This window comes from Aphelocoma coerulescens, chromosome 1 (assembly GCF_041296385.1).
Source record: "Aphelocoma coerulescens isolate FSJ_1873_10779 chromosome 1, UR_Acoe_1.0, whole genome shotgun sequence".
NCBI classification, from domain to species: Eukaryota; Metazoa; Chordata; class Aves; order Passeriformes; family Corvidae; genus Aphelocoma; species Aphelocoma coerulescens.
The window spans coordinates 57,881,837-57,906,384 of record NC_091013.1 but is presented as its reverse complement, the minus strand read 5'-3'; positions in this window follow the sequence as shown (position 1 = coordinate 57,906,384).

Below are 24,548 nucleotides of genomic sequence, written 5' to 3'. Positions count from 1 at the left end.
GGGCAGTGCCGCGCTACACTTGGAATGCATTTCGCATCGCCAGTGGTGCTGAATCTCTGGGCTGTGTAGTTTTCATAACCCTAAGCCTAGGCTCAACCCTAACCCTAACCCTAGACTCAGCCTAAGAAACAGCACTGGGCTGAAGAGAGTACCAGTTGGGAAAAGACGAAGGCTGCAAGGCTCAGGCAGTGTTGCGCTTCCTTTGGCATGCCTTTATGATTGTCAGTGTCCCTGGAGCTCTGGGCTCTGTGGTTTTCTGAACCCTAACCCTAGGCTCAACCCTAACCCTAGCTTCAGCATAAGAAAAAGCATTGGACTGATGGGAGTTCCAAAAAGGAACAGCGGATGGCTTCATGTTTGGGGCAGTGCCGCGCTACACTTGGCATGCCTTTTCCCTTGTCAGTGTCCCTGGAGCTCTGGGCTGGGCGGTTTTCTGAACCCTAACCCTAGGCTCAACCCTAACCCTAACCCTAACCCTAGGCTCAGCCTAAGAGGCAGCATTAGGATGACGCATGTTCCAATTGAGAAAACACGAAGGCTGCATGTTTGGGGCAGTGCCGTGCTGCACTTGGCATGCCTTTAGCTTTGTCAGCGTCCCTGGAGCTCTGGGCTGTGTGGTTTTCTGAACCCTAACCCGAGGCTCAACCCTAACCCTAGCTTCAGCATAAGAAAAAGCATTGGACTGATGGGAGTTCCAAAAAGGAACAGCGGATGGCTTCATGTTTGGGGCAGTGCCGCGCTACACTTGGCATGCCTTTTCCCTTGTCAGTGTCCCTGGAGCTCTGGGCTGGGCGGTTTTCTGAACCCTAACCCTAGGCTCAACCCTAACCCTAACCCTAAGCCTAGGCTCAGCCTAAGAGGCAGCACTGGGCTGAGGCAAGTTCCAGGTTTGAAAAGACCAAGGCTGCAAGGCTCAGGCAGTGTTGCGCTTCCTTTGGCATGCCTTTATGATTGTCAGTGTCCCTGGAGCTCTGGGCTGTGTGGTTTTCTGAACCCTAACCCTAGGCTCAGCCCTAACCCTAACCCTAGGCTCTGCCTAAGGGGCAGCATTGGGCTGAGGCCAGTTCCAATTGGGAAAACTAGAATTCTTCATGTTTGGGGCAGTGCCGCGCTACGCTTGGAATGCCTTTTGCATCGCCAGTGGTGCTGAATCTCCGGGCTGTGTAGTTTTCATAACCCTAAGCCTAGGCTCAACCCTAACCCTAACCCTAACCCTAGACTCAGCCTAAGAAACAGCACTGGGCTGAAGTGAGTACCAGTTGGGAAAAGACGAAGGCTGCAAGGCTCAGGCAGTGTTGTGCTTCCTTTGGCATGCCTTTATGATTGTCAGTGTCCCTGGAGCTCTGGGCTGTGTGGTTTTCTGAACCCTAACCCTAGGCTCAACCCTAACCCTAGCTTCAGCATAAGAAAAAGCATTGGACTGATGGGAGTTCCAAAAAGGAACAGCGGATGGCTTCATGTTTGGGGCAGTGCCGCGCTACACTTGGCATGCCTTTTCCCTTGTCAGTGTCCCTGGAGCTCTGGGCTGGGCGGTTTTCTGAACCCTAACCCTAGGCTCAACCCTAACCCTAACCCTAAGCCTAGGCTCAGCCTAATAGGCAGCACTGGGCTGAGGCAAGTTCCAGGTTTGAAATGACGAAGGCTGCAAGGCTCAGGCAGTGTTGCGCTTCCTTTGGCATGCCTTTATGATTGTCAGTGTCCCTGGAGCTCTGGGCTGTGTGGTTTTCTGAACCCTAACCCGAGGCTCAACCCTAACCCTAGCTTCAGCATAAGAAAAAGCATTGGACTGATGGGAGTTCCAAAAAGGAACAGCGGATGGCTTCATGTTTGGGGCAGTGCCGCGCTACACTTGGCATGCCTTTTCCCTTGTCAGTGTCCCTGGAGCTCTGGGCTGGGCGGTTTTCTGAACCCTAACCCTAGGCTCAACCCTAACCATAACCCTAACCCTAAGCCTAGGCTCAGCCTAAGAGGCAGCATTAGGATGACGCATGTTCCAATTGAGAAAACACGAAGGCTGCATGTTTGGGGCAGTGCCGTGCTGCACTTGGCATGCCTTTAGCTTTGTCAGCGTCCCTGGAGCTCTGGGCTGTGTGGTTTTCTGAACCCTAACCCTAGGCTCAGCCCTAACCCTAGCTTCAGCATAAGAAAAAGCATTGGACTGATGGGAGTTCCAAAAAGGAACAGCGGATGGCTTCATGTTTGGGGCAGTGCCGCGCTACACTTGGCATGCCTTTTCCCTTGTCAGTGTCCCTGGAGCTCTGGGCTGGGCGGTTTTCTGAATCCTAACCCTAGGCTCAACCCTAACCCTAACCCTAACCCTAAGCCTAGGCTCAGCCTAATAGGCAGCACTGGGCTGAGGCAAGTTCCTGGTTGGAAAAGACGAAGGCTGCAAGGCTCAGGCAGTGTTACGCTTCACTTGGCATGCCTTTTCCCTTGTCAGTGTCCCTGGAGCTCTGGGCTGTGTGGTTTTCTGAACCCTAACCCTAGGCTCAGCCCTAACCCTAACCCTAGGCTCTGCCTAAGGGGCAGCATTGGGCTGAGGCCAGTTCCAATTGGGAAAACTAGAATTCTTCATGTTTGGGGCAGTGCCGCGCTACGCTTGGAATGCCTTTCGCATCGCCAGTGGTGCTGAATCTCCGGGCTGTGTAGTTTTCATAACCCTAAGCCTAGGCTCAACCCTAACCCTAACCCTAACCCTAGACTCAGCCTAAGAAACAGCACTGGGCTGAAGTGAGTACCAGTTGGGAAAAGACGAAGGCTGCAAGGCTCAGGCAGTGTTGCGCTTCCTTTGGCATGCCTTTATGATTGTCAGTGTCCCTGGAGCTCTGGGCTGTGTGGTTTTCTGAACCCTAACCCTAGGCTCAACCCTAACCCTAGCTTCAGCATAAGAAAAAGCATTGGACTGATGGGAGTTCCAAAAAGGAACAGCGGATGGCTTCATGTTTGGGGCAGTGCCGCGCTACACTTGGCATGCCTTTTCCCTTGTCAGTGTCCCTGGAGCTCTGGGCTGGGCGGTTTTCTGAATCCTAACCCTAGGCTCAACCCTAACCCTAACCCTAACCCTAAGCCTAGGCTCAGCCTAAGAGGCAGCACTGGGCTGAGGCAAGTTCCTGGTTGGAAAAGACGAAGGCTGCAAGGCTCAGGCAGTGTTACGCTTCACTTGGCATGCCTTTTCCCTTGTCAGTGTCCCTGGAGCTCTGGGCTGTGTGGTTTTCTGAACCCTAACCCTAGGCTCAGCCCTAACCCTAACCCTAGGCTCTGCCTAAGGGGCAGCATTGGGCTGAGGCCAGTTCCAATTGGGAAAACGAGAAGGCTTCATGTTTGGGGCAGTGCCGCGCTACACTTGGAATGCATTTCGCATCGCCAGTGGTGCTGAATCTCTGGGCTGTGTAGTTTTCATAACCCTAAGCCTAGGCTCAACCCTAACCCTAACCCTAGACTCAGCCTAAGAAACAGCACTGGGCTGAAGTGAGTACCAGTTGGGAAAAGACGAAGGCTGCAAGGCTCAGGCAGTGTTGCGCTTCCTTTGGCATGCCTTTATGATTGTCAGTGTCCCTGGAGCTCTGGGCTCTGTGGTTTTCTGAACCCTAACCCTAGGCTCAACCCTAACCCTAGCTTCAGCATAAGAAAAAGCATTGGACTGATGGGAGTTCCAAAAAGGAACAGCGGATGGCTTCATGTTTGGGGCAGTGCCGCGCTACACTTGGCATGCCTTTTCCCTTGTCAGTGTCCCTGGAGCTCTGGGCTGGGCGGTTTTCTGAACCCTAACCCTAGGCTCAACCCTAACCCTAACCCTAAGCCTAGGCTCAGCCTAAGAGGCAGCATTAGGATGACGCATGTTCCAATTGAGAAAACACGAAGGCTGCATGTTTGGGGCAGTGCCGTGCTGCACTTGGCATGCCTTTAGCTTTGTCAGCGTCCCTGGAGCTCTGGGCTGTGTGGTTTTCTGAACCCTAACCCTAGGCTCAGCCCTAACCCTAGCTTCAGCATAAGAAAAAGCATTGGACTGATGGGAGTTCCAAAAAGGAACAGCGGATGGCTTCATGTTTGGGGCAGTGCCGCGCTACACTTGGCATGCCTTTTCCCTTGTCAGTGTCCCTGGAGCTCTGGGCTGGGCGGTTTTCTGAATCCTAACCCTAGGCTCAACCCTAACCCTAACCCTAACCCTAAGCCTAGGCTCAGCCTAATAGGCAGCACTGGGCTGAGGCAAGTTCCTGGTTGGAAAAGACGAAGGCTGCAAGGCTCAGGCAGTGTTACGCTTCACTTGGCATGCCTTTTCCCTTGTCAGTGTCCCTGGAGCTCTGGGCTGTGTGGTTTTCTGAACCCTAACCCTAGGCTCAGCCCTAACCCTAACCCTAGGCTCTGCCTAAGGGGCAGCATTGGGCTGAGGCCAGTTCCAATTGGGAAAACTAGAATTCTTCATGTTTGGGGCAGTGCCGCGCTACGCTTGGAATGCCTTTCGCATCGCCAGTGGTGCTGAATCTCCGGGCTGTGTAGTTTTCATAACCCTAAGCCTAGGCTCAACCCTAACCCTAACCCTAACCCTAGACTCAGCCTAAGAAACAGCACTGGGCTGAAGTGAGTACCAGTTGGGAAAAGACGAAGGCTGCAAGGCTCAGGCAGTGTTGTGCTTCCTTTGGCATGCCTTTATGATTGTCAGTGTCCCTGGAGCTCTGGGCTGTGTGGTTTTCTGAACCCTAACCCTAGGCTCAACCCTAACCCTAGCTTCAGCATAAGAAAAAGCATTGGACTGATGGGAGTTCCAAAAAGGAACAGCGGATGGCTTCATGTTTGGGGCAGTGCCGCGCTACACTTGGCATGCCTTTTCCCTTGTCAGTGTCCCTGGAGCTCTGGGCTGGGCGGTTTTCTGAACCCTAACCCTAGGCTCAACCCTAACCCTAACCCTAAGCCTAGGCTCAGCCTAAGAGGCAGCACTGGGCTGAGGCAAGTTCCAGGTTTGAAATGACGAAGGCTGCAAGGCTCAGGCAGTGTTGCGCTTCCTTTGGCATGCCTTTATGATTGTCAGTGTCCCTGGAGCTCTGGGCTCTGTGGTTTTCTGAACCCTAACCCGAGGCTCAACCCTAACCCTAGCTTCAGCATAAGAAAAAGCATTGGACTGATGGGAGTTCCAAAAAGGAACAGCGGATGGCTTCATGTTTGGGGCAGTGCCGCGCTACACTTGGCATGCCTTTTCCCTTGTCAGTGTCCCTGGAGCTCTGGGCTGGGCGGTTTTCTGAACCCTAACCCTAGGCTCAACCCTAACCATAACCCTAACCCTAAGCCTAGGCTCAGCCTAAGAGGCAGCATTAGGATGACGCATGTTCCAATTGAGAAAACACGAAGGCTGCATGTTTGGGGCAGTGCCGTGCTGCACTTGGCATGCCTTTAGCTTTGTCAGCGTCCCTGGAGCTCTGGGCTGTGTGGTTTTCTGAACCCTAACCCTAGGCTCAGCCCTAACCCTAGCTTCAGCATAAGAAAAAGCATTGGACTGATGGGAGTTCCAAAAAGGAACAGCGGATGGCTTCATGTTTGGGGCAGTGCCGCGCTACACTTGGCATGCCTTTTCCCTTGTCAGTGTCCCTGGAGCTCTGGGCTGGGCGGTTTTCTGAATCCTAACCCTAGGCTCAACCCTAACCCTAACCCTAACCCTAAGCCTAGGCTCAGCCTAATAGGCAGCACTGGGCTGAGGCAAGTTCCTGGTTGGAAAAGACGAAGGCTGCAAGGCTCAGGCAGTGTTACGCTTCACTTGGCATGCCTTTTCCCTTGTCAGTGTCCCTGGAGCTCTGGGCTGTGTGGTTTTCTGAACCCTAACCCTAGGCTCAGCCCTAACCCTAACCCTAGGCTCTGCCTAAGGGGCAGCATTGGGCTGAGGCCAGTTCCAATTGGGAAAACTAGAATTCTTCATGTTTGGGGCAGTGCCGCGCTACGCTTGGAATGCCTTTCGCATCGCCAGTGGTGCTGAATCTCCGGGCTGTGTAGTTTTCATAACCCTAAGCCTAGGCTCAACCCTAACCCTAACCCTAACCCTAGACTCAGCCTAAGAAACAGCACTGGGCTGAAGTGAGTACCAGTTGGGAAAAGACGAAGGCTGCAAGGCTCAGGCAGTGTTGCGCTTCCTTTGGCATGCCTTTATGATTGTCAGTGTCCCTGGAGCTCTGGGCTGTGTGGTTTTCTGAACCCTAACCCTAGGCTCAACCCTAACCCTAGCTTCAGCATAAGAAAAAGCATTGGACTGATGGGAGTTCCAAAAAGGAACAGCGGATGGCTTCATGTTTGGGGCAGTGCCGCGCTACACTTGGCATGCCTTTTCCCTTGTCAGTGTCCCTGGAGCTCTGGGCTGGGCGGTTTTCTGAACCCTAACCCTAGGCTCAACCCTAACCCTAACCCTAAGCCTAGGCTCAGCCTAAGAGGCAGCATTAGGATGACGCATGTTCCAATTGAGAAAACACGAAGGCTGCATGTTTGGGGCAGTGCCGTGCTGCACTTGGCATGCCTTTAGCTTTGTCAGCGTCCCTGGAGCTCTGGGCTGTGTGGTTTTCTGAACCCTAACCCTAGGCTCAGCCCTAACCCTAGCTTCAGCATAAGAAAAAGCATTGGACTGATGGGAGTTCCAAAAAGGAACAGCGGATGGCTTCATGTTTGGGGCAGTGCCGCGCTACACTTGGCATGCCTTTTCCCTTGTCAGTGTCCCTGGAGCTCTGGGCTGGGCGGTTTTCTGAATCCTAACCCTAGGCTCAACCCTAACCCTAACCCTAACCCTAAGCCTAGGCTCAGCCTAATAGGCAGCACTGGGCTGAGGCAAGTTCCTGGTTGGAAAAGACGAAGGCTGCAAGGCTCAGGCAGTGTTACGCTTCACTTGGCATGCCTTTTCCCTTGTCAGTGTCCCTGGAGCTCTGGGCTGTGTGGTTTTCTGAACCCTAACCCTAGGCTCAGCCCTAACCCTAACCCTAGGCTCTGCCTAAGGGGCAGCATTGGGCTGAGGCCAGTTCCAATTGGGAAAACTAGAATTCTTCATGTTTGGGGCAGTGCCGCGCTACGCTTGGAATGCCTTTCGCATCGCCAGTGGTGCTGAATCTCCGGGCTGTGTAGTTTTCATAACCCTAAGCCTAGGCTCAACCCTAACCCTAACCCTAACCCTAGACTCAGCCTAAGAAACAGCACTGGGCTGAAGTGAGTACCAGTTGGGAAAAGACGAAGGCTGCAAGGCTCAGGCAGTGTTGTGCTTCCTTTGGCATGCCTTTATGATTGTCAGTGTCCCTGGAGCTCTGGGCTGTGTGGTTTTCTGAACCCTAACCCTAGGCTCAACCCTAACCCTAGCTTCAGCATAAGAAAAAGCATTGGACTGATGGGAGTTCCAAAAAGGAACAGCGGATGGCTTCATGTTTGGGGCAGTGCCGCGCTACACTTGGCATGCCTTTTCCCTTGTCAGTGTCCCTGGAGCTCTGGGCTGGGCGGTTTTCTGAACCCTAACCCTAGGCTCAACCCTAACCCTAACCCTAAGCCTAGGCTCAGCCTAAGAGGCAGCACTGGGCTGAGGCAAGTTCCAGGTTTGAAATGACGAAGGCTGCAAGGCTCAGGCAGTGTTGCGCTTCCTTTGGCATGCCTTTATGGTTGTCAGTGTCCCTGGAGCTCTGGGCTCTGTGGTTTTCTGAACCCTAACCCGAGGCTCAACCCTAACCCTAGCTTCAGCATAAGAAAAAGCATTGGACTGATGGGAGTTCCAAAAAGGAACAGCGGATGGCTTCATGTTTGGGGCAGTGCCGCGCTACACTTGGCATGCCTTTTCCCTTGTCAGTGTCCCTGGAGCTCTGGGCTGGGCGGTTTTCTGAACCCTAACCCTAGGCTCAACCCTAACCATAACCCTAACCCTAAGCCTAGGCTCAGCCTAAGAGGCAGCATTAGGATGACGCATGTTCCAATTGAGAAAACACGAAGGCTGCATGTTTGGGGCAGTGCCGTGCTGCACTTGGCATGCCTTTAGCTTTGTCAGCGTCCCTGGAGCTCTGGGCTGTGTGGTTTTCTGAACCCTAACCCTAGGCTCAGCCCTAACCCTAGCTTCAGCATAAGAAAAAGCATTGGACTGATGGGAGTTCCAAAAAGGAACAGCGGATGGCTTCATGTTTGGGGCAGTGCCGCGCTACACTTGGCATGCCTTTTCCCTTGTCAGTGTCCCTGGAGCTCTGGGCTGGGCGGTTTTCTGAATCCTAACCCTAGGCTCAACCCTAACCCTAACCCTAACCCTAAGCCTAGGCTCAGCCTAATAGGCAGCACTGGGCTGAGGCAAGTTCCTGGTTGGAAAAGACGAAGGCTGCAAGGCTCAGGCAGTGTTACGCTTCACTTGGCATGCCTTTTCCCTTGTCAGTGTCCCTGGAGCTCTGGGCTGTGTGGTTTTCTGAACCCTAACCCTAGGCTCAGCCCTAACCCTAACCCTAGGCTCTGCCTAAGGGGCAGCATTGGGCTGAGGCCAGTTCCAATTGGGAAAACTAGAATTCTTCATGTTTGGGGCAGTGCCGCGCTACGCTTGGAATGCCTTTCGCATCGCCAGTGGTGCTGAATCTCCGGGCTGTGTAGTTTTCATAACCCTAAGCCTAGGCTCAACCCTAACCCTAACCCTAACCCTAGACTCAGCCTAAGAAACAGCACTGGGCTGAAGTGAGTACCAGTTGGGAAAAGACGAAGGCTGCAAGGCTCAGGCAGTGTTGCGCTTCCTTTGGCATGCCTTTATGATTGTCAGTGTCCCTGGAGCTCTGGGCTGTGTGGTTTTCTGAACCCTAACCCTAGGCTCAACCCTAACCCTAGCTTCAGCATAAGAAAAAGCATTGGACTGATGGGAGTTCCAAAAAGGAACAGCGGATGGCTTCATGTTTGGGGCAGTGCCGCGCTACACTTGGCATGCCTTTTCCCTTGTCAGTGTCCCTGGAGCTCTGGGCTGGGCGGTTTTCTGAACCCTAACCCTAGGCTCAACCCTAACCATAACCCTAACCCTAAGCCTAGGCTCAGCCTAAGAGGCAGCATTAGGATGACGCATGTTCCAATTGAGAAAACACGAAGGCTGCATGTTTGGGGCAGTGCCGTGCTGCACTTGGCATGCCTTTAGCTTTGTCAGCGTCCCTGGAGCTCTGGGCTGTGTGGTTTTCTGAACCCTAACCCTAGGCTCAGCCCTAACCCTAGCTTCAGCATAAGAAAAAGCATTGGACTGATGGGAGTTCCAAAAAGGAACAGCGGATGGCTTCATGTTTGGGGCAGTGCCGCGCTACACTTGGCATGCCTTTTCCCTTGTCAGTGTCCCTGGAGCTCTGGGCTGGGCGGTTTTCTGAATCCTAACCCTAGGCTCAACCCTAACCCTAACCCTAACCCTAAGCCTAGGCTCAGCCTAATAGGCAGCACTGGGCTGAGGCAAGTTCCTGGTTGGAAAAGACGAAGGCTGCAAGGCTCAGGCAGTGTTACGCTTCACTTGGCATGCCTTTTCCCTTGTCAGTGTCCCTGGAGCTCTGGGCTGTGTGGTTTTCTGAACCCTAACCCTAGGCTCAGCCCTAACCCTAACCCTAGGCTCTGCCTAAGGGGCAGCATTGGGCTGAGGCCAGTTCCAATTGGGAAAACTAGAATTCTTCATGTTTGGGGCAGTGCCGCGCTACGCTTGGAATGCCTTTCGCATCGCCAGTGGTGCTGAATCTCCGGGCTGTGTAGTTTTCATAACCCTAAGCCTAGGCTCAACCCTAACCCTAACCCTAACCCTAGACTCAGCCTAAGAAACAGCACTGGGCTGAAGTGAGTACCAGTTGGGAAAAGACGAAGGCTGCAAGGCTCAGGCAGTGTTGCGCTTCCTTTGGCATGCCTTTATGATTGTCAGTGTCCCTGGAGCTCTGGGCTGTGTGGTTTTCTGAACCCTAACCCTAGGCTCAACCCTAACCCTAGCTTCAGCATAAGAAAAAGCATTGGACTGATGGGAGTTCCAAAAAGGAACAGCGGATGGCTTCATGTTTGGGGCAGTGCCGCGCTACACTTGGCATGCCTTTTCCCTTGTCAGTGTCCCTGGAGCTCTGGGCTGGGCGGTTTTCTGAATCCTAACCCTAGGCTCAACCCTAACCCTAACCCTAACCCTAAGCCTAGGCTCAGCCTAAGAGGCAGCACTGGGCTGAGGCAAGTTCCTGGTTGGAAAAGACGAAGGCTGCAAGGCTCAGGCAGTGTTACGCTTCACTTGGCATGCCTTTTCCCTTGTCAGTGTCCCTGGAGCTCTGGGCTGTGTGGTTTTCTGAACCCTAACCCTAGGCTCAGCCCTAACCCTAACCCTAGGCTCTGCCTAAGGGGCAGCATTGGGCTGAGGCCAGTTCCAATTGGGAAAACGAGAAGGCTTCATGTTTGGGGCAGTGCCGCGCTACACTTGGAATGCATTTCGCATCGCCAGTGGTGCTGAATCTCTGGGCTGTGTAGTTTTCATAACCCTAAGCCTAGGCTCAACCCTAACCCTAACCCTAGACTCAGCCTAAGAAACAGCACTGGGCTGAAGTGAGTACCAGTTGGGAAAAGACGAAGGCTGCAAGGCTCAGGCAGTGTTGCGCTTCCTTTGGCATGCCTTTATGATTGTCAGTGTCCCTGGAGCTCTGGGCTCTGTGGTTTTCTGAACCCTAACCCTAGGCTCAACCCTAACCCTAGCTTCAGCATAAGAAAAAGCATTGGACTGATGGGAGTTCCAAAAAGGAACAGCGGATGGCTTCATGTTTGGGGCAGTGCCGCGCTACACTTGGCATGCCTTTTCCCTTGTCAGTGTCCCTGGAGCTCTGGGCTGGGCGGTTTTCTGAACCCTAACCCTAGGCTCAACCCTAACCCTAACCCTAAGCCTAGGCTCAGCCTAAGAGGCAGCATTAGGATGACGCATGTTCCAATTGAGAAAACACGAAGGCTGCATGTTTGGGGCAGTGCCGTGCTGCACTTGGCATGCCTTTAGCTTTGTCAGCGTCCCTGGAGCTCTGGGCTGTGTGGTTTTCTGAACCCTAACCCTAGGCTCAGCCCTAACCCTAGCTTCAGCATAAGAAAAAGCATTGGACTGATGGGAGTTCCAAAAAGGAACAGCGGATGGCTTCATGTTTGGGGCAGTGCCGCGCTACACTTGGCATGCCTTTTCCCTTGTCAGTGTCCCTGGAGCTCTGGGCTGGGCGGTTTTCTGAATCCTAACCCTAGGCTCAACCCTAACCCTAACCCTAACCCTAAGCCTAGGCTCAGCCTAATAGGCAGCACTGGGCTGAGGCAAGTTCCTGGTTGGAAAAGACGAAGGCTGCAAGGCTCAGGCAGTGTTACGCTTCACTTGGCATGCCTTTTCCCTTGTCAGTGTCCCTGGAGCTCTGGGCTGTGTGGTTTTCTGAACCCTAACCCTAGGCTCAGCCCTAACCCTAACCCTAGGCTCTGCCTAAGGGGCAGCATTGGGCTGAGGCCAGTTCCAATTGGGAAAACTAGAATTCTTCATGTTTGGGGCAGTGCCGCGCTACGCTTGGAATGCCTTTCGCATCGCCAGTGGTGCTGAATCTCCGGGCTGTGTAGTTTTCATAACCCTAAGCCTAGGCTCAACCCTAACCCTAACCCTAACCCTAGACTCAGCCTAAGAAACAGCACTGGGCTGAAGTGAGTACCAGTTGGGAAAAGACGAAGGCTGCAAGGCTCAGGCAGTGTTGTGCTTCCTTTGGCATGCCTTTATGATTGTCAGTGTCCCTGGAGCTCTGGGCTGTGTGGTTTTCTGAACCCTAACCCTAGGCTCAACCCTAACCCTAGCTTCAGCATAAGAAAAAGCATTGGACTGATGGGAGTTCCAAAAAGGAACAGCGGATGGCTTCATGTTTGGGGCAGTGCCGCGCTACACTTGGCATGCCTTTTCCCTTGTCAGTGTCCCTGGAGCTCTGGGCTGGGCGGTTTTCTGAACCCTAACCCTAGGCTCAACCCTAACCCTAACCCTAAGCCTAGGCTCAGCCTAAGAGGCAGCACTGGGCTGAGGCAAGTTCCAGGTTTGAAATGACGAAGGCTGCAAGGCTCAGGCAGTGTTGCGCTTCCTTTGGCATGCCTTTATGATTGTCAGTGTCCCTGGAGCTCTGGGCTCTGTGGTTTTCTGAACCCTAACCCGAGGCTCAACCCTAACCCTAGCTTCAGCATAAGAAAAAGCATTGGACTGATGGGAGTTCCAAAAAGGAACAGCGGATGGCTTCATGTTTGGGGCAGTGCCGCGCTACACTTGGCATGCCTTTTCCCTTGTCAGTGTCCCTGGAGCTCTGGGCTGGGCGGTTTTCTGAACCCTAACCCTAGGCTCAACCCTAACCCTAACCCTAACCCTAAGCCTAGGCTCAGCCTAAGAGGCAGCACTGGGCTGAGGCAAGTTCCTGGTTGGAAAAGACGAAGGCTGCAAGGCTCAGGCAGTGTTACGCTTCACTTGGCATGCCTTTTCCCTTGTCAGTGTCCCTGGAGCTCTGGGCTGTGTGGTTTTCTGAACCCTAACCCTAGGCTCAGCCCTAACCCTAACCCTAGGCTCTGCCTAAGGGGCAGCATTGGGCTGAGGCCAGTTCCAATTGGGAAAACGAGAAGGCTTCATGTTTGGGGCAGTGCCGCGCTACACTTGGAATGCATTTCGCATCGCCAGTGGTGCTGAATCTCTGGGCTGTGTAGTTTTCATAACCCTAAGCCTAGGCTCAACCCTAACCCTAACCCTAACCCTAGACTCAGCCTAAGAAACAGCACTGGGCTGAAGTGAGTACCAGTTGGGAAAAGACGAAGGCTGCAAGGCTCAGGCAGTGTTGCGCTTCCTTTGGCATGCCTTTATGATTGTCAGTGTCCCTGGAGCTCTGGGCTCTGTGGTTTTCTGAACCCTAACCCTAGGCTCAACCCTAACCCTAGCTTCAGCATAAGAAAAAGCATTGGACTGATGGGAGTTCCAAAAAGGAACAGCGGATGGCTTCATGTTTGGGGCAGTGCCGCGCTACACTTGGCATGCCTTTTCCCTTGTCAGTGTCCCTGGAGCTCTGGGCTGGGCGGTTTTCTGAACCCTAACCCTAGGCTCAACCCTAACCCTAACCCTAAGCCTAGGCTCAGCCTAAGAGGCAGCATTAGGATGACGCATGTTCCAATTGAGAAAACACGAAGGCTGCATGTTTGGGGCAGTGCCGTGCTGCACTTGGCATGCCTTTAGCTTTGTCAGCGTCCCTGGAGCTCTGGGCTCTGTGGTTTTCTGAACCCTAACCCGAGGCTCAGCCCTAACCCTAGCTTCAGCATAAGGAAAAGCATTGGACTGATGGGAGTTCCAAAAAGGAACAGCGGATGGCTTCATGTTTGGGGCAGTGCCGCGCTACACTTGGCATGCCTTTTCCCTTGTCAGTGTCCCTGGAGCTCTGGGCTGGGCGGTTTTCTGAATCCTAACCCTAGGCTCAACCCTAACCCTAACCCTAACTCTAAGCCTAGGCTCAGCCTAAGAGGCAGCACTGGGCTGAGGCAAGTTCCAGGTTTGAAAAGACCAAGGCTGCAAGGCTCAGGCAGTGTTGCGCTTCCTTTGGCATGCCTTTATGATTGTCAGTGTCCCTGGAGCTCTGGGCTCTGTGGTTTTCTGAACCCTAACCCTAGGCTCAACCCTAACCCTAGCTTCAGCATAAGAAAAAGCATTGGACTGATGGGAGTTCCAAAAAGGAACAGCGGATGGCTTCATGTTTGGGGCAGTGCCGCGCTACACTTGGCATGCCTTTTCCCTTGTCAGTGTCCCTGGAGCTCTGGGCTGGGCGGTTTTCTGAACCCTAACCCTAGGCTCAACCCTAACCCTAACCCTAACCCTAAGCCTAGGCTCAGCCTAAGAGGCAGCACTGGGCTGAGGCAAGTTCCTGGTTGGAAAAGACGAAGGCTGCAAGGCTCAGGCAGTGTTACGCTTCACTTGGCATGCCTTTTCCCTTGTCAGTGTCCCTGGAGCTCTGGGCTGTGTGGTTTTCTGAACCCTAACCCTAGGCTCAGCCCTAACCCTAACCCTAGGCTCTGCCTAAGGGGCAGCATTGGGCTGAGGCCAGTTCCAATTGGGAAAACGAGAAGGCTTCATGTTTGGGGCAGTGCCGCGCTACACTTGGAATGCATTTCGCATCGCCAGTGGTGCTGAATCTCTGGGCTGTGTAGTTTTCATAACCCTAAGCCTAGGCTCAACCCTAACCCTAACCCTAGACTCAGCCTAAGAAACAGCACTGGGCTGAAGTGAGTACCAGTTGGGAAAAGACGAAGGCTGCAAGGCTCAGGCAGTGTTGTGCTTCCTTTGGCATGCCTTTATGATTGTCAGTGTCCCTGGAGCTCTGGGCTCTGTGGTTTTCTGAACCCTAACCCTAGGCTCAACCCTAACCCTAACCCTAAGCCTAGGCTCAGCCTAAGAGGCAGCACTGGGCTGAGGCAAGTTCCAGGTTGGAAAAGACGAAGGCTGCAAGGCTCAGGCAGTGTTGCGCTTCCTTTGGCATGCCTTTATGATTGTCAGTGTCCCTGGAGCTCTGGGCTCTGTGGTTTTCTGAACCCTAACCCGAGGCTCAACCCTAACCCTAGCTTCAGCATAAGAAAAAGCATTGGACTGATGGGAGTTCCAAAAAGGAACAGCGGATGGCTTCATGTTTGGGGCAGTGCCGCGCTACACTTGGCATGCCTTTTCCCTTGTCAGTGTCCCTGGAGCTCTGGGCTGGGCGGTTTTCTGAACCCTAACCCTAGGCTCAACCCTAACCCTAACCCTAACCCTAGGCTCAGCCTAAGAGGCAGCATTAGGATGACGCATGTTCCAATTGAGAAAACACGAAGGCTGCATGTTTGGGGCAGTGCCGTGCTGCACTTGGCATGCCTTTAGCTTTGTCAGCGTCCCTGGAGCTCTGGGCTGTGTGGTTTTCTGAACCCTAACCCGAGGCTCAGCCCTAACCCTAGCTTCAGCATAAGGAAAAGCATTGGACTGATGGGAGTTCCAAAAAGGAACAGCGGATGGCTTCATGTTTGGGGCAGTGCCGCGCTACACTTGGCATGCCTTTTCCCTTGTCAGTGTCCCTGGAGCTCTGGGCTGGGCGGTTTTCTGAATCCTAACCCTAGGCTCAACCCTAACCCTAACCCTAAGCCTAGGCTCAGCCTAATAGGCAGCACTGGGCTGAGGCAAGTTCCTGGTGGGAAAAGACGAAGGCTGCAAGGCTCAGGCAGTGTTACGCTTCACTTGGCATGCCTTTTCCCTTGTCAGTGTCCCTGGAGCTCTGGGCTGTGTGGTTTTCTGAACCCTAACCCTAGGCTCAGCCCTAACCCTAACCCTAGGCTCTGCCTAAGGGGCAGCATTGGGCTGAGGCCAGTTCCAATTGGGAAAACGAGAATTCTTCATGTTTGGGGCAGTGCCGCACTACGCTTGGAATGCCTTTCGCATCGCCAGTGGTGCTGAATCTCCGGGCTGTGTAGTTTTCATAACCCTAAGCCTAGGCTCAACCCTAACCCTAACCCTAACCCTAGACTCAGCCTAAGAAACAGCACTGGGCTGAAGTGAGTACCAGTTGGGAAAAGACGAAGGCTGCAAGGCTCAGGCAGTGTTGCGCTTCCTTTGGCATGCCTTTATGATTGTCAGTGTCCCTGGAGCTCTGGGCTGTGTGGTTTTCTGAACCCTAACCCTAGGCTCAACCCTAACCCTAGCTTCAGCATAAGAAAAAGCATTGGACTGATGGGAGTTCCAAAAAGGAACAGCGGATGGCTTCATGTTTGGGGCAGTGCCGCGCTACACTTGGCATGCCTTTTCCCTTGTCAGTGTCCCTGGAGCTCTGGGCTGGGCGGTTTTCTGAACCCTAACCCTAGGCTCAACCCTAACCATAACCCTAACCCTAAGCCTAGGCTCAGCCTAAGAGGCAGCATTAGGATGACGCATGTTCCAATTGAGAAAACACGAAGGCTGCATGTTTGGGGCAGTGCCGTGCTGCACTTGGCATGCCTTTAGCTTTGTCAGCGTCCCTGGAGCTCTGGGCTGTGTGGTTTTCTGAACCCTAACCCTAGGCTCAGCCCTAACCCTAGCTTCAGCATAAGAAAAAGCATTGGACTGATGGGAGTTCCAAAAAGGAACAGCGGATGGCTTCATGTTTGGGGCAGTGCCGCGCTACACTTGGCATGCCTTTTCCCTTGTCAGTGTCCCTGGAGCTCTGGGCTGGGCGGTTTTCTGAATCCTAACCCTAGGCTCAACCCTAACCCTAACCCTAACCCTAAGCCTAGGCTCAGCCTAATAGGCAGCACTGGGCTGAGGCAAGTTCCTGGTTGGAAAAGACGAAGGCTGCAAGGCTCAGGCAGTGTTACGCTTCACTTGGCATGCCTTTTCCCTTGTCAGTGTCCCTGGAGCTCTGGGCTGTGTGGTTTTCTGAACCCTAACCCTAGGCTCAGCCCTAACCCTAACCCTAGGCTCTGCCTAAGGGGCAGCATTGGGCTGAGGCCAGTTCCAATTGGGAAAACTAGAATTCTTCATGTTTGGGGCAGTGCCGCGCTACGCTTGGAATGCCTTTCGCATCGCCAGTGGTGCTGAATCTCCGGGCTGTGTAGTTTTCATAACCCTAAGCCTAGGCTCAACCCTAACCCTAACCCTAACCCTAGACTCAGCCTAAGAAACAGCACTGGGCTGAAGTGAGTACCAGTTGGGAAAAGACGAAGGCTGCAAGGCTCAGGCAGTGTTGCGCTTCCTTTGGCATGCCTTTATGATTGTCAGTGTCCCTGGAGCTCTGGGCTGTGTGGTTTTCTGAACCCTAACCCTAGGCTCAACCCTAACCCTAGCTTCAGCATAAGAAAAAGCATTGGACTGATGGGAGTTCCAAAAAGGAACAGCGGATGGCTTCATGTTTGGGGCAGTGCCGCGCTACACTTGGCATGCCTTTTCCCTTGTCAGTGTCCCTGGAGCTCTGGGCTGGGCGGTTTTCTGAATCCTAACCCTAGGCTCAACCCTAACCCTAACCCTAACCCTAAGCCTAGGCTCAGCCTAAGAGGCAGCACTGGGCTGAGGCAAGTTCCTGGTTGGAAAAGACGAAGGCTGCAAGGCTCAGGCAGTGTTACGCTTCACTTGGCATGCCTTTTCCCTTGTCAGTGTCCCTGGAGCTCTGGGCTGTGTGGTTTTCTGAACCCTAACCCTAGGCTCAGCCCTAACCCTAACCCTAGGCTCTGCCTAAGGGGCAGCATTGGGCTGAGGCCAGTTCCAATTGGGAAAACGAGAAGGCTTCATGTTTGGGGCAGTGCCGCGCTACACTTGGAATGCATTTCGCATCGCCAGTGGTGCTGAATCTCTGGGCTGTGTAGTTTTCATAACCCTAAGCCTAGGCTCAACCCTAACCCTAACCCTAGACTCAGCCTAAGAAACAGCACTGGGCTGAAGTGAGTACCAGTTGGGAAAAGACGAAGGCTGCAAGGCTCAGGCAGTGTTGCGCTTCCTTTGGCATGCCTTTATGATTGTCAGTGTCCCTGGAGCTCTGGGCTCTGTGGTTTTCTGAACCCTAACCCTAGGCTCAACCCTAACCCTAGCTTCAGCATAAGAAAAAGCATTGGACTGATGGGAGTTCCAAAAAGGAACAGCGGATGGCTTCATGTTTGGGGCAGTGCCGCGCTACACTTGGCATGCCTTTTCCCTTGTCAGTGTCCCTGGAGCTCTGGGCTGGGCGGTTTTCTGAACCCTAACCCTAGGCTCAACCCTAACCCTAACCCTAAGCCTAGGCTCAGCCTAAGAGGCAGCATTAGGATGACGCATGTTCCAATTGAGAAAACACGAAGGCTGCATGTTTGGGGCAGTGCCGTGCTGCACTTGGCATGCCTTTAGCTTTGTCAGCGTCCCTGGAGCTCTGGGCTGTGTGGTTTTCTGAACCCTAACCCTAGGCTCAGCCCTAACCCTAGCTTCAGCATAAGAAAAAGCATTGGACTGATGGGAGTTCCAAAAAGGAACAGCGGATGGCTTCATGTTTGGGGCAGTGCCGCGCTACACTTGGCATGCCTTTTCCCTTGTCAGTGTCCCTGGAGCTCTGGGCTGGGCGGTTTTCTGAATCCTAACCCTAGGCTCAACCCTAACCCTAACCCTAACCCTAAGCCTAGGCTCAGCCTAATAGGCAGCACTGGGCTGAGGCAAGTTCCTGGTTGGAAAAGACGAAGGCTGCAAGGCTCAGGCAGTGTTACGCTTCACTTGGCATGCCTTTTCCCTTGTCAGTGTCCCTGGAGCTCTGGGCTGTGTGGTTTTCTGAACCCTAACCCTAGGCTCAGCCCTAACCCTAACCCTAGGCTCTGCCTAAGGGGCAGCATTGGGCTGAGGCCAGTTCCAATTGGGAAAACTAGAATTCTTCATGTTTGGGGCAGTGCCGCGCTACGCTTGGAATGCCTTTCGCATCGCCAGTGGTGCTGAATCTCCGGGCTGTGTAGTTTTCATAACCCTAAGCCTAGGCTCAACCCTAACCCTAACCCTAACCCTAGACTCAGCCTAAGAAACAGCACTGGGCTGAAGTGAGTACCAGTTGGGAAAAGACGAAGGCTGCAAGGCTCAGGCAGTGTTGTGCTTCCTTTGGCATGCCTTTATGATTGTCAGTGTCCCTGGAGCTCTGGGCTGTGTGGTTTTCTGAACCCTAACCCTAGGCTCAACCCTAACCCTAGCTTCAGCATAAGAAAAAGCATTGGACTGATGGGAGTTCCAAAAAGGAACAGCGGATGGCTTCATGTTTGGGGCAGTGCCGCGCTACACTTGGCATGCCTTTTCCCTTGTCAGTGTCCCTGGAGCTCTGGGCTGGGCGGTTTTCTGAACCCTAACCCTAGGCTCAACCCTAACCCTAACCCTAAGCCTAGGCTCAGCCTAAGAGGCAGCACTGGGCTGAGGCAAGTTCCAGGTTTGAAATGACGAAGGCTGCAAGGCTCAGGCAGTGTTGCGCTTCCTTTGGCATGCCTTTATGATTGTCAGTGTCCCTGGAGCTCTGGGCTCTGTGGTTTTCTGAACCCTAACCCGAGGCTCAACCCTAACCCTAGCTTCAGCATAAGAAAAAGCATTGGACTGATGGGAGTTCCAAAAAGGAACAGCGGATGGCTTCATGTTTGGGGCAGTGCCGCGCTACACTTGGCATGCCTTTTCCCTTGTCAGTGTCCCTGGAGCTCTGGGCTGGGCGGTTTTCTGAACCCTAACCCTAGGCTCAACCCTAACCATAACCCTAACCCTAAGCCTAGGCTCAGCCTAAGAGGCAGCATTAGGATGACGCATGTTCCAATTGAGAAAACACGAAGGCTGCATGTTTGGGGCAGTGCCGTGCTGCACTTGGCATGCCTTTAGCTTTGTCAGCGTCCCTGGAGCTCTGGGCTGTGTGGTTTTCTGAACCCTAACCCTAGGCTCAGCCCTAACCCTAGCTTCAGCATAAGAAAAAGCATTGGACTGATGGGAGTTCCAAAAAGGAACAGCGGATGGCTTCATGTTTGGGGCAGTGCCGCGCTACACTTGGCATGCCTTTTCCCTTGTCAGTGTCCCTGGAGCTCTGGGCTGGGCGGTTTTCTGAATCCTAACCCTAGGCTCAACCCTAACCCTAACCCTAACCCTAAGCCTAGGCTCAGCCTAATAGGCAGCACTGGGCTGAGGCAAGTTCCTGGTTGGAAAAGACGAAGGCTGCAAGGCTCAGGCAGTGTTACGCTTCACTTGGCATGCCTTTTCCCTTGTCAGTGTCCCTGGAGCTCTGGGCTGTGTGGTTTTCTGAACCCTAACCCTAGGCTCAGCCCTAACCCTAACCCTAGGCTCTGCCTAAGGGGCAGCATTGGGCTGAGGCCAGTTCCAATTGGGAAAACTAGAATTCTTCATGTTTGGGGCAGTGCCGCGCTACGCTTGGAATGCCTTTCGCATCGCCAGTGGTGCTGAATCTCCGGGCTGTGTAGTTTTCATAACCCTAAGCCTAGGCTCAACCCTAACCCTAACCCTAACCCTAGACTCAGCCTAAGAAACAGCACTGGGCTGAAGTGAGTACCAGTTGGGAAAAGACGAAGGCTGCAAGGCTCAGGCAGTGTTGCGCTTCCTTTGGCATGCCTTTATGATTGTCAGTGTCCCTGGAGCTCTGGGCTGTGTGGTTTTCTGAACCCTAACCCTAGGCTCAACCCTAACCCTAGCTTCAGCATAAGAAAAAGCATTGGACTGATGGGAGTTCCAAAAAGGAACAGCGGATGGCTTCATGTTTGGGGCAGTGCCGCGCTACACTTGGCATGCCTTTTCCCTTGTCAGTGTCCCTGGAGCTCTGGGCTGGGCGGTTTTCTGAATCCTAACCCTAGGCTCAACCCTAACCCTAACCCTAACCCTAAGCCTAGGCTCAGCCTAAGAGGCAGCACTGGGCTGAGGCAAGTTCCTGGTTGGAAAAGACGAAGGCTGCAAGGCTCAGGCAGTGTTACGCTTCACTTGGCATGCCTTTTCCCTTGTCAGTGTCCCTGGAGCTCTGGGCTGTGTGGTTTTCTGAACCCTAACCCTAGGCTCAGCCCTAACCCTAACCCTAGGCTCTGCCTAAGGGGCAGCATTGGGCTGAGGCCAGTTCCAATTGGGAAAACAAGAAGGCTTCATGTTTGGGGCAGTGCCGCGCTACACTTGGAATGCATTTCGCATCGCCAGTGGTGCTGAATCTCTGGGCTGTGTAGTTTTCATAACCCTAAGCCTAGGCTCAACCCTAACCCTAACCCTAACCCTAGACTCAGCCTAAGAAACAGCACTGGGCTGAAGTGAGTACCAGTTGGGAAAAGACGAAGGCTGCAAGGCTCAGGCAGTGTTGCGCTTCCTTTGGCATGCCTTTATGATTGTCAGTGTCCCTGGAGCTCTGGGCTGTGTGGTTTTCTGAACCCTAACCCTAGGCTCAACCCTAACCCTAGCTTCAGCATAAGAAAAAGCATTGGACTGATGGGAGTTCCAAAAAGGAACAGCGGATGGCTTCATGTTTGGGGCAGTGCCGCGCTACACTTGGCATGCCTTTTCCCTTGTCAGTGTCCCTGGAGCTCTGGGCTGGGCGGTTTTCTGAACCCTAACCCTAGGCTCAACCCTAACCATAACCCTAACCCTAAGCCTAGGCTCAGCCTAAGAGGCAGCATTAGGATGACGCATGTTCCAATTGAGAAAACACGAAGGCTGCATGTTTGGGGCAGTGCCGTGCTGCACTTGGCATGCCTTTAGCTTTGTCAGCGTCCCTGGAGCTCTGGGCTGTGTGGTTTTCTGAACCCTAACCCTAGGCTCAGCCCTAACCCTAGCTTCAGCATAAGAAAAAGCATTGGACTGATGGGAGTTCCAAAAAGGAACAGCGGATGGCTTCATGTTTGGGGCAGTGCCGCGCTACACTTGGCATGCCTTTTCCCTTGTCAGTGTCCCTGGAGCTCTGGGCTGGGCGGTTTTCTGAATCCTAACCCTAGGCTCAACCCTAACCCTAACCCTAACCCTAAGCCTAGGCTCAGCCTAATAGGCAGCACTGGGCTGAGGCAAGTTCCTGGTTGGAAAAGACGAAGGCTGCAAGGCTCAGGCAGTGTTACGCTTCACTTGGCATGCCTTTTCCCTTGTCAGTGTCCCTGGAGCTCTGGGCTGTGTGGTTTTCTGAACCCTAACCCTAGGCTCAGCCCTAACCCTAACCCTAGGCTCTGCCTAAGGGGCAGCATTGGGCTGAGGCCAGTTCCAATTGGGAAAACTAGAATTCTTCATGTTTGGGGCAGTGCCGCGCTACGCTTGGAATGCCTTTCGCATCGCCAGTGGTGCTGAATCTCCGGGCTGTGTAGTTTTCATAACCCTAAGCCTAGGCTCAACCCTAACCCTAACCCTAACCCTAGACTCAGCCTAAGAAACAGCACTGGGCTGAAGTGAGTACCAGTTGGGAAAAGACGAAGGCTGCAAGGCTCAGGCAGTGTTGCGCTTCCTTTGGCATGCCTTTATGATTGTCAGTGTCCCTGGAGCTCTGGGCTGTGTGGTTTTCTGAACCCTAACCCTAGGCTCAACCCTAACCCTAGCTTCAGCATAAGAAAAAGCATTGGACTGATGGGAGTTCCAAAAAGGAACAGCGGATGGCTTCATGTTTGGGGCAGTGCCGCGCTACACTTGGCATGCCTTTTCCCTTGTCAGTGTCCCTGGAGCTCTGGGCTGGGCGGTTTTCTGAATCCTAACCCTAGGCTCAACCCTAACCCTAACCCTAACCCTAAGCCTAGGCTCAGCCTAAGAGGCAGCACTGGGCTGAGGCAAGTTCCTGGTTGGAAAAGACGAAGGCTGCAAGGCTCAGGCAGTGTTACGCTTCACTTGGCATGCCTTTTCCCTTGTCAGTGTCCCTGGAGCTCTGGGCTGTGTGGTTTTCTGAACCCTAACCCTAGGCTCAGCCCTAACCCTAACCCTAGGCTCTGCCTAAGGGGCAGCATTGGGCTGAGGCCAGTTCCAATTGGGAAAACGAGAAGGCTTCATGTTTGGGGCAGTGCCGCGCTACACTTGGAATGCATTTCGCATCGCCAGTGGTGCTGAATCTCTGGGCTGTGTAGTTTTCATAACCCTAAGCCTAGGCTCAACCCTAACCCTAACCCTAACCCTAGACTCAGCCTAAGAAACAGCACTGGGCTGAAGTGAGTACCAGTTGGGAAAAGACGAAGGCTGCAAGGCTCAGGCAGTGTTGCGCTTCCTTTGGCATGCCTTTATGATTGTCAGTGTCCCTGGAGCTCTGGGCTCTGTGGTTTTCTGAACCCTAACCCTAGGCTCAACCCTAACCCTAGCTTCAGCATAAGAAAAAGCATTGGACTGATGGGAGTTCCAAAAAGGAACAGCGGATGGCTTCATGTTTGGGGCAGTGCCGCGCTACACTTGGCATGCCTTTTCCCTTGTCAGTGTCCCTGGAGCTCTGGGCTGGGCGGTTTTCTGAACCCTAACCCTAGGCTCAACCCTAACCCTAACCCTAAGCCTAGGCTCAGCCTAAGAGGCAGCATTAGGATGACGCATGTTCCAATTGAGAAAACACGAAGGCTGCATGTTTGGGGCAGTGCCGTGCTGCACTTGGCATGCCTTTAGCTTTGTCAGCGTCCCTGGAGCTCTGGGCTGTGTGGTTTTCTGAACCCTAACCCGAGGCTCAGCCCTAACCCTAGCTTCAGCATAAGGAAAAGCATTGGACTGATGGGAGTTCCAAAAAGGAACAGCGGATGGCTTCATGTTTGGGGCAGTGCCGCGCTACACTTGGCATGCCTTTTCCCTTGTCAGTGTCCCTGGAGCTCTGGGCTGGGCGGTTTTCTGAATCCTAACCCTAGGCTCAACCCTAACCCTAACCCTAACTCTAAGCCTAGGCTCAGCCTAAGAGGCAGCACTGGGCTGAGGCAAGTTCCAGGTTTGAAAAGACCAAGGCTGCAAGGCTCAGGCAGTGTTGCGCTTCCTTTGGCATGCCTTTATGATTGTCAGTGTCCCTGGAGCTCTGGGCTCTGTGGTTTTCTGAACCCTAACCCTAGGCTCAACCCTAACCCTAGCTTCAGCATAAGAAAAAGCATTGGACTGATGGGAGTTCCAAAAAGGAACAGCGGATGGCTTCATGTTTGGGGCAGTGCCGCGCTACACTTGGCATGCCTTTTCCCTTGTCAGTGTCCCTGGAGCTCTGGGCTGGGCGGTTTTCTGAATCCTAACCCTAGGCTCAACCCTAACCCTAACCCTAACCCTAAGCCTAGGCTCAGCCTAAGAGGCAGCACTGGGCTGAGGCAAGTTCCTGGTTGGAAAAGACGAAGGCTGCAAGGCTCAGGCAGTGTTACGCTTCACTTGGCATGCCTTTTCCCTTGTCAGTGTCCCTGGAGCTCTGGGCTGTGTGGTTTTCTGAACCCTAACCCTAGGCTCAGCCCTAACCCTAACCCTAGGCTCTGCCTAAGGGGCAGCATTGGGCTGAGGCCAGTTCCAATTGGGAAAACAAGAAGGCTTCATGTTTGGGGCAGTGCCGCGCTACACTTGGAATGCATTTCGCATCGCCAGTGGTGCTGAATCTCTGGGCTGTGTAGTTTTCATAACCCTAAGCCTAGGCTCAACCCTAACCCTAACCCTAACCCTAGACTCAGCCTAAGAAACAGCACTGGGCTGAAGTGAGTACCAGTTGGGAAAAGACGAAGGCTGCAAGGCTCAGGCAGTGTTGCGCTTCCTTTGGCATGCCTTTATGATTGTCAGTGTCCCTGGAGCTCTGGGCTGTGTGGTTTTCTGAACCCTAACCCTAGGCTCAACCCTAACCCTAGCTTCAGCATAAGAAAAAGCATTGGACTGATGGGAGTTCCAAAAAGGAACAGCGGATGGCTTCATGTTTGGGGCAGTGCCGCGCTACACTTGGCATGCCTTTTCCCTTGTCAGTGTCCCTGGAGCTCTGGGCTGGGCGGTTTTCTGAACCCTAACCCTAGGCTCAACCCTAACCATAACCCTAACCCTAAGCCTAGGCTCAGCCTAAGAGGCAGCATTAGGATGACGCATGTTCCAATTGAGAAAACACGAAGGCTGCATGTTTGGGGCAGTGCCGTGCTGCACTTGGCATGCCTTTAGCTTTGTCAGCGTCCCTGGAGCTCTGGGCTGTGTGGTTTTCTGAACCCTAACCCTAGGCTCAGCCCTAACCCTAGCT